Source organism: Palaemon carinicauda, chromosome 17 (assembly GCF_036898095.1).
Source record: "Palaemon carinicauda isolate YSFRI2023 chromosome 17, ASM3689809v2, whole genome shotgun sequence".
Classification (NCBI taxonomy): Eukaryota; Metazoa; Arthropoda; class Malacostraca; order Decapoda; family Palaemonidae; genus Palaemon; species Palaemon carinicauda.
The window spans coordinates 101,439,665-101,449,664 of NC_090741.1; the positions used below are offsets into that span (position 1 = coordinate 101,439,665).

Consider the following 10,000-nt stretch of genomic DNA (forward strand, 5'->3'; position numbering starts at 1 on the left):
TGTGTGTGTGTTTACACACACACATATATACTATACAGTATATATATATATATATATATATATATATATATATATATATATATATATATATATATATATATACATATATATATATATATATATATATATATATATATATATATATATATATATATATATCAGATAACACCACAACCGATCGATACACGATACTTTTTAGACATGAAACATTTGTGATTCTTTAAGAAGACATGAAACAACTACGATACATAATCATAACATGAAACCTTTTCGATAGTTTTTCGATACATACAACTACCAAACGGAGGATTACCTTAAGTTGATGTGTTTGTACCCAATCAGCACTTGTCCATCACTGCAGTCAAGCGAATTCTTATATGACATCATATCACAGCTGAAGACGATAGAAGAAGCAAGACTTAAGTCTTCCGAGATCTGAAATGAAAAATTTCCGAGAAGTGCCGGAGCATTATTAAAGTTTTAATGCCGTAGGATATCTATGTTGAATACCCTCCAGTGCAGTGCTGAAAATCATCATCATCATATCCTCCTCCTACGCTTATTGACGCAAAGGGCCTCAGTTAGATTTCCCCAGTCGTATCTATCTTTAGGTTTTAGATCTATATTTCTTCATTCGTCGTCATCTACTTCACGCTTCATAGTCCTCAGCCATAGTTCTGCAAATCTCTCGAAACTATTGCATTCTAGCACATCCACCGTTGCTCCTGGAAGTTCAATTAGACTCACGTGCTCCAATATTGTAAAGTAAATGCAAAAAATACACAAACTCAGACTCCTAAACAGAATGAGGTTTGAAATGCTAGCCTCTTCTGACACCTCCAACGACACAGAGTGGTTTTGTGAGTTTACAATGGCTGATCCTGTACCCATAGAATCTGAATTTGAATAATCTAATTTAATAATAATAATTTGAATAATTTCCATAATAGGAATTTCAATAGTTTTGATAAAAACAAGTTTTCATAATAGAAATATGAAAAATTTTACAAATTATGAAAATTTTAATTTCAAAATGAAACGATTAAAATTGATGTTATTGAAAATACTGAAATTATTATTATTATTATAATTATTATTATTATTATTATTATTATTATTATTATTATTATTATTATTATTATTAAAATTAGAACAATTATTATAATTATTAAGATTTTCATTATTATTATTAATTAGAATTACTATATTCCCTTTCAGCTTTGCTTATCAATACTGTAATTGTATATAAACAAATATCAAGGCGCAAAGTTTCATTGAAAGTGATTATAGGCAGCTATGACACTGTCTATTGCAACTCACTGGAAATGGTTACATTGCCAAGATTAAAATCTTCGAAAACTTAAATTTGCAATATTTGATGAATATGACATCATATGATAGTACTCGCTTGCAAAGCAAACAGAATTATTGCACTTTTAGGCAGATTTTTTTTCTCAAATTACAATAAAAGTACGTTTAGGTTATTATTTTTTTTTTCTTCTTTTTGGTAAGATAAAATAATTTATTGAAACTACATTGTTTATTGCCACTTGTAGGATACATTTATTCCGTCTTGTTTTAGAATCTAGAGGAAGGATTCCTTCTCCTGTCTCACCTTATACTCGATGTATTTCGATGTCTGTCTGTCGTGGAAAGTGAAGGAAAATGACGCAGTCTCACCGGGCTCCAAGATCACAGTTTCCTTGTCTGGTATGAAACAGAAGAAATATCAGAAAACTGTCATTTTCAATTGAAATTACATAAAATATCCCCAAATGTCCACAATTTCTAGGAGGGTCAACGACAGCCCGGCATTTCCACTTCTGTGATGTGCTGGTTATTGAAAAAGATAACATGCTCGCTCTATACTTTTCTTATAAAAAGTTATTTTGTCCAATAAACGTCCACGGCTTCATAATGATAAAGTAGAACTTAATATCGTATTCGTAATCTGTTAAGACAAAACGTTTAGTCAAACTTGCCATCATCTGATTTATCCTCCCAATCTTCTTCTAACACAGCGTGAGTAACAAATTCAGTGTCTTCATCTTCTGGAAGCATTTCTGGATAATCGTCACTTCTTGGCGTAAAAGCTTCTTTAAATGAAACCTTTTCGTCCCATCTATTACATAAGAAGAAACATTAAAAAGAAAAAGAACACAGGACAATACTTCCTTAATAAATAGGTTAAATACTAAAAGTACGTGGGTAGAATACAAAACTGCTACGTGTCAATATAACTACCTACTAAGAAGGAAAAAAAGTGAATACTATGAGAGAAAGATCCTCGAAGCAGCAACAGACATAAATAAGTTATATCGTCTCCTGAATGGTATAATGGGGAAAGTAAAAGAAAAGAAGCTACCTGGTGGATACAGTGACCAGGAACTAGCAAATGATTTTTTAGTATTCTTTAAAAACAAAATTGAAAATATAACCAGGTCATTAGTAAGTACTCAACATCAGATTAATGATACACCAGGCACACAGACAAACTTGATAAGATTTAACAACACAACACAAGATGACATCACCATGATTATCAAGAGAGCAAAGAAAACAAACTGCGTGATCGATCCTATGCCAATATCTGAAGTAATTGGAGAGGGAAATTTTTTAGTCTAGCCGAAATAATAATGAAAATAGAAAATGCAAGCATTGATGATTGTAAGTCACACCAGTTCTAAAAAATTCTCTGGACTAGCAGGAATTAAGCTCACATAGACCTATTTCGAATCTATCCTTTATTTCAAAAGTGCTTGAATACGTAATTCTTGGACAACTAGGCATTCATTTAGAAGCACAAGAAGCTTTGCCTGACAATCAATCTGCGTACAGAAAACCATACTCTACGGAGACAGCCATCTGCTCTGTTGTAAACCATATGCTGGAAATGATGGATGAAAATAAATGTGATATTTTAATATTACTCTGTATCAGTGCTGCCTTCGATACAGTTGTGTATGAACTGCTACCAAATGATCTACGGTCCATGGGCGCTGAAGATCAAGCTTTCGAATACCTAGAAGACTACTTGGTTGGTAGAAATTACTATGTAAAAATTGGAAACTCTTATTCATCATATGAACCTTTAAACAGAGGGGAGTGTACTTAGCCCAATCTTATTCTACATCTATACTAATGGTCTATCGAAAATACTACAAAGGCATGATTTGAAGTTCAAACTATTTGTGGATGGCACACAATTTTACTTCTCCATAAATGATATAGATGACACTTCTGAAACTAAACCGAATCCTTGATAGTGTCAGAGAATGGATGACATTTAAACAACTAAAATTAAATGAGAACAAAACTGAGTTCATGGTGGTGGGTAAGAAAAACAGCATGAGAAGCTTGGGTGATATCCAAATGAACATAAATAATGACTCAGTTCCGATATCTATTACAGTTCGAGTTCTAGGTGTATTTCTTGACTGTAACCTGTCTCTCAATGCCCAAATAAATAATGTAGTAAAAACTTGGTTATCATCTAAGAAATATTGCATTTATAAAAAAAGTACCTGGATGCAAATTCCGTGGAGAAACTTGTGATAAACTGAGTTATCACCAGGATTGACTACTGCAACTCCATCTATTACAATTTACAAAAAGTGCAACTTAAGGAATTACAAAACATAATAAACAGAGGAGCAAGACTGATGAAAGGTGTCCCACCTAGAGAAAAAATCACCCCTATACCAATTGATTTACACTAGCTGCGGATTAAAGCAAGAATTTATTTTAAAATATGTACAATAACCCACCAAGTTATCAGAACCGGTTGTCCAAAATATCTAAGAGAATTGTTACATATTGCGCAGCCAACAAATCGTGTCAACACGAGAATAGTTAAAGATGGTTTCAAGCTATTGGAATCTAGATATATGTCTATTGTAGGCTCCAGAGCCTTTAGATATGCAGCCCAGAGACTATATAATAATCTCCCACGAGACATCCGAATGATTGAAGACATTAAGGCTTTCAAGAGGATACGGAAGACTTTCTTATTTCATCAGTCCTATAACAGTGACGATTTAACAGTAAATGAACAATACGTGATATGAAACGTTGAATACCCTGAACGAACAAATTAAAACGACAGTGGAGGTCCTGTAGAGAGTGGGGTTCCCCTGCTGTATGGGACTGGAAAAGCAGCCGTCAAAGTAAAGTAAGTAGCCAACATATCATAGAGAACGAAGGTGATCCCCAAACTATAATTTTTAGCTGGCCTTTAAAGGTTTAAAGGTTGTTCATGAGTTGCAGAGGCAAGGGACAGTGACAATGCCCTAGAGCAATGGTTCCTTATACAATTTACAGTCTACAATATTCTTTTAATTCACTTCACTGAGTATGGTTGCAGTCGGAAAAGACGATCGAAGCTACCAGCTAGTGAAATGGCAAAATTAAATAAAACTTCAATGTTATTCCATTTAAATGGGGACACTTTAGTTTTTGTAGCACAAAAATAGTGGAACAAACGTGAACAAAGCGGGACGAAACTCAGAAACGTTAAAAAAAGTCGGGACATTTTGCTAAACTTTATAAAAGGAGGGACAGACGATCCAAAAGTGGGACTGTCCTGCCTAAAAGTGGGACTCTGGTAACATTAAGCAAATATCATAATCAGAAGCTAATCATCTGTATTCTTTATATACATATGCATGTTTGTGCAAATATAATACACATACTGTATAATTCTAGTACGTTTTTGACTCCTTTTAAGGGTGATTCTTGCTGCATGAAAAATCTATAGTTAGCAACTCTCATTACTTATTTTACTTAGTCGTGTATTGAATTTTCATCCAACATATTTCTCTGATCACCTGACATAAAATGTCTAAGAAACCCAAATGAAATGATGATAACATTTGTTATGATTTCACCTATACAAATGAGGCAGATGTAACTGAACGACGACAGTACATCCTCTGCAGTACTGTATTTTCAAATGCAAATCTCAAACCTTCAAGACTCAAGGAGCATTTCAACAATCGGCAAAGACGAATGGATGCTGGGCATAATTTAAACAGCTTGAAGATTAAGAGTGACAGATTTGATTGTAGCTGTACCCTTGCAAAGCGAGATTTTGTGTCAGTTAGAAACCATTGTTACAAGCCCTTATGATGTAATTTTTGTGTGCAAAGAATGAAAAACCTCATACTATTGCAGGAGAACTCTTGAAACTTTGTGCACTAAAAAGGGTGAAAACAGTGCCAGGGTCTAATGCTGAAAAGAAACTGAAGCAGGTACCTTTGTCAAATGACATTATCCATTCAAGGGTTATTGACACGAGTCGAGATATCTTGCAACAGGTGATCACGGATATGAAAGCTAGTCCTGTCAAAGTGCGTATTCAGTTGGATGAGTCAACCTACATTTTTTAGTCAGTTGCTGGTATTTGTTGGTTTCGCAGTCAGTTGCTTGTATTTGTCCGGTATGTGAAGGAAAAAGAATTAGAAGAATTCTTGTTTTGTGAACCACTGGAAACTACTGCAAAAGCAATCTACGTGTTCAATCTTGTGAAGAATTTCGTCTTGAAACAGGGCATGATTCTCAACATGTACAGGTCAATTTGCACTGATGGAGCTCCTGTCATACTAGGAAACAACTCAAGCTTTACTTCACTATTGAAGGCAAAGGTGTCCCATGTAACTGTCACTCACTGTGTGTCGCATCGTCATGCACTCGCCACGAAGGCGCTACCAGAATAATTAAAGGATGTTTTCTCAATTGTTGTTCGTGCAGTTAATTTCATCAGAGAACGCCTAAATTATCACCTCAACAGCTTTTTTGTGAAGAAATTGGAGTTGAGCACAGTTTTCTTCTTTATCACACAGAAGTAAGGTGGCTCTCCCATGGCAGGGTGCTTACACCTGTCTTCGAACTACACAGTTAATTAAGCAATTTCTTAGAATCAAAAAAGGGACATTGCTAACCATTTAAAAAACAGAGAGTTCATTTTGTCAATGGCATACCTAACAGATGTCATCAAGCATCATAAGGTGCCCATTAACAAGCTGAATATTTCCATCCAAGGTACATGGATAAACATAATCACTGCCAGAGAAAAGTTATCTGCCTTTAACCAGAAATTCAATTTGGATGAATCACATTGAGAAAAGCAATTTATCTAACTTCTCTTCACTTGATGAGGCTCTTGGTGTAGATGAAGAATTGCCCATTCTTTCCGCGAAATAAAAGATCATTTGCAACAGCTGATTAAGTCCTTCCATAGAGAGGTATCTGTGCAAGAGAGATGGATACGGGATCCATATCTCTTCAAATTTGACTCCATGGATGATAGTGATATAACGAAAGATGATCATGTCAAGCTGTAGGCTAATGACAGAATCCGAATGGAGTTTGAATCAATGCAGCTAGACATGTTTTGAGTGTGCACAGCGTTAAAAAATCCCACAGTTCGCAGAAAGAGCTCTGAAGATCCTCGTGCCATTTGCAGCCATATACTTTTATGAGGCAGGTTTTTCAGCACTCCTACACTGCAAGACAAAGGCCAGAAATCGCTTGGATGCAAGTTGTGATATGTATGTGGCACTTTCGGAAAAAGAACCCTGCTTCAATATCATCTTTGAAGAAAAACAACAGCAAAAGAGCCACTAAAAATGTGTTAATGATTCATCATTAAATTAGTGAGTACTGTATATTGTAATCATGCTGGTGTATTTCAAGTATAGGCTACTATTAAAATTTCGTGCACTTAGTTTAGAATAGAAACAATAAACATGATTGTTGGCAAATTACTGAGTAAGATTTGTATCACTAATCCAATAATTTTTTTCTAATAGTTTTCATTTTTGATTGGAGGTCCGAAAAATCTGTATGAGATATCTATAAAAGGTTATGAACCACTGCCCTACAAACTGACCCTATATACATATGATCAGTACCCAAGCCCCATCCATCAAGCAAGGACCAGGGAGGGCCAGGCAGTGGGTACTGATGACTCAACAGGTAGAACTACAGGCTCACCCAAACCCCCCATCCTTAGCTCACAAGGATGTTGAGTTTGCAGACAGTACAAGAAACTATCGAGCTTGAATGCAACTAGAAGCCTCAGTCAAGCAGAGCAAAAGGCAGGAACGTTTCCAATATTATTATCATTATTGTTAGCTAAGCTACAACCCTAGATGGAAAGGTATGATGCTATAAGCCCAAAGGCTCCAACAGGGAAAAATAGCTCAGTGAGGAAAGGAAACCAGGAAATGAATAAAGTACATGAAAAGTAATAACATTTGAATTATAATATTTTAAGGACATTAACGTCATATTAGATATATCATATATAAACTATAAAAACTTCATAAAACTAGAGGACGAGTAACAAGATAGAACAGCATGCCCGGGTGTACCCTCAAGGAAGAGAACTCTAATCCCAGACAGTGGAATACCATGTTACAGAGGCTATGGCACTACTCAAGAATAGAGAACAATAACTTGATTTTGGAATGTCCTTCTCCTAGAAGAGCTGCTTACCATAGCTAAAGAGTCTCTTCCATTCTTACCAAGAGGAAAGTAGCCACCAAAAAATTACATTGCAGTAGTCAACCCCTTTACTATAGGAGAATTGATTGGTAATCTCAGGTGTTGTCAGGTGTATGAAGACAGAGGAAAATGTGAAAAGAATCGGCCAAGCTATTCATTGTATGTGTAGGCTACAACAACCTTGGGGCATTCTGTTACCCCCCCCCCCCCCCACCATGCACAGTTTTTGGTAGCTGTGAAAAATGTCTCTCTGCAACAATTCATTTGGATAAAAGTTTGTAGAACAATTTTGTTTTCATACTCTATGGATTAATGAGCCTTGAAACTGTAGCATCCGTGTGTCACACGATCGTCTTTAGTAACGATATTTCTCTTTTTACATTTATTATCCTTTGTATTTCGCTCTCCCCTCGCACTGACAGCAACTTGTATTAACCTGTCTGCCTACTTCTTTGTTAACTGTTAACAGAACCGGTTGCTGGTTTGATAAGAAACAGCATGTTTGTATTTTGCGACCTTACTGGGACCTAGTGTGTATATATGCTCAATGTGTCTGCAATAAAGTTACTCAGTTGCATTCATCTCACCTTTGACTCATAACCTACTCTTGGCTTGTCACATTGGTGATCCCGGAGGTCGACTCGCTCCTCCCGACTTCCCCCCCCCCCCCCGCACTGTTACTATGGCAGATTCCACGGAGGATGGCACCGCCCCATTCAAACTTTCGTTGTTCGCCAGTGGAGAGGCTTTTGCTTGGTTTCAGCGCGCAGAAGTCCAGTTCCGCATCACGGCCGTGACTCGCTCAACCACCAAAGCAGATTATGTTCTCTCAGCGATACCCGAGGACACCTTCCCGGAAATCTCCGACTGGCTTTATGAACAAGGAGACACCCCAATAGCATATGACGCCCTCAAAACCTACCTTCTGCAGCAGTACTCGCAGTCGCCAGCCACCCGTATAGCAAAGCTTTTTCAGCTCTCTCAACAACTGTTAGGGGACCAAAAGGCTTCATTCGCCCTCAAGGAAAGGACCAGTATCGCTCGCCTGCAACCTGCCGCAGACGGCTCTCCTCGTGAGGTGAACCTACTTCGTGCCCTTTGGGTATGTCTTTTACCCGAACTTGTATGTGCTGCCATACCCGATGTCAATAGTTTACCCATAAAGGACTTGATGACTAAGCCGACGCCCCAATGGACAGCCATTTCACGACCTTCAAGACCTCCATACAATGCCTCCACTCTTGACGAAGAGGACCCCTATTCAACGTCAACCGAAGCGTACGTGAATGCCGTAGGACACACACGCCTACACCGTGACGTGCCGGAGCGGCGGCAAAGCCACCCATCTCCAACCACTCGCTCTCGCTACAACCAACGACTTTTACAGCCACTTACTGCCGCCCACAGTTTTGCTACTACTACTCCAGATTCGGTGCCACGGATTGTCAGTGGCCAAAAGACATGTAAGTAGGCCATCGCTCGTGGCCGTGGCCTCACATGTTTCTAATCTTTTCTTTTTACGTGATGCAGAACAGGCATGCAATTTTTGGTAGACATGGGTGCTTGTCGTTCTCTTTTGCTAAGGGAACTCTTCAGGACACGAAGTAGTCTGTCTGAGTCTGCTGACGTCCGCCTGATAGCTGTCAACGGATCTGCGTTACCCACCTACGGTTACAAGAACCTCACATTATCGTTTGGAAACAGCAAATCTAATTGGAAGTTTCTCGTTGCTGACGTCACATTGCCAATCCTCGGTGTGGATTTTCTCTCTCATTTCCACCTTCTGATCGATGTCGCCCACCGACGATTGGTCAATACAGACTATGTACTTGTTGACACCTCTTCAACCCGGCCCCTCCAACCTCGCTCTCCACATTAGCGCACCCACGGATGCCTACGCCCCCCTCCTCACGTTGTACCCGGAAGTTTTCTGTCCAGAACTTCGCCAAACGACTACAGCTCCTGCCAACAACGGTATTTATCACTATATCAGGACCCCAAGTCTTCACCAAATTCAGACGTCTGGCACCGGATCGATTGGCAGCCGCCAAACAGACGTTTGCTGATATAAAAGAAATGTGCCTTTGCCAAAAGGCCTCCAGCCCATGGTCGTCACTCTTGCACGTCGTCCTGAAGAAAGACCACTTCCTCCGTCCATGTGGGGATTACAGGCGCCTGAACATGCAAACAGAACCGTATCACTACCCCCTCCCAATCATCACTGACGTAACCTCATACCTGCACAAAGTGAAGGTTTTCTCCATGCTCGACTTCCTGAAGGGGTATTATCAGGTGCCTATGAACCCAGAAGACATCCCTAAGACCGCCATCACCACTCCCTATGGTACATACACCTTCAATTATTCCAGTTTTGGCCTTCGTAATGCTGGGGCCTCTTTTCAACGTCTCATGGATGGCATCTTAGGAGACCTCCCCTTCTGTGTATGTTACGTGGACGACATACTTGTGTTCTCTTCCTCAAAAGAGGAACACC

General features: G+C 38.5%; 1 long non-coding RNA gene across 1 annotated transcript in view; it reads right to left on the reverse strand.

Moving 5' to 3' along the window:
* Nucleotides 1-1,983: 1,983 nt before the first annotated feature.
* The window catches only part of LOC137656147 (uncharacterized), an 8,729-nt gene continuing 712 nt past the window's right edge, over nt 1,984-10,000 (reverse strand). Inside the window, exon 3 of the long non-coding RNA XR_011046961.1 lies at nt 1,984-2,122. This is a non-coding gene — a long non-coding RNA (uncharacterized lncRNA). The remainder of the gene's footprint in view (nt 2,123-10,000) is intronic.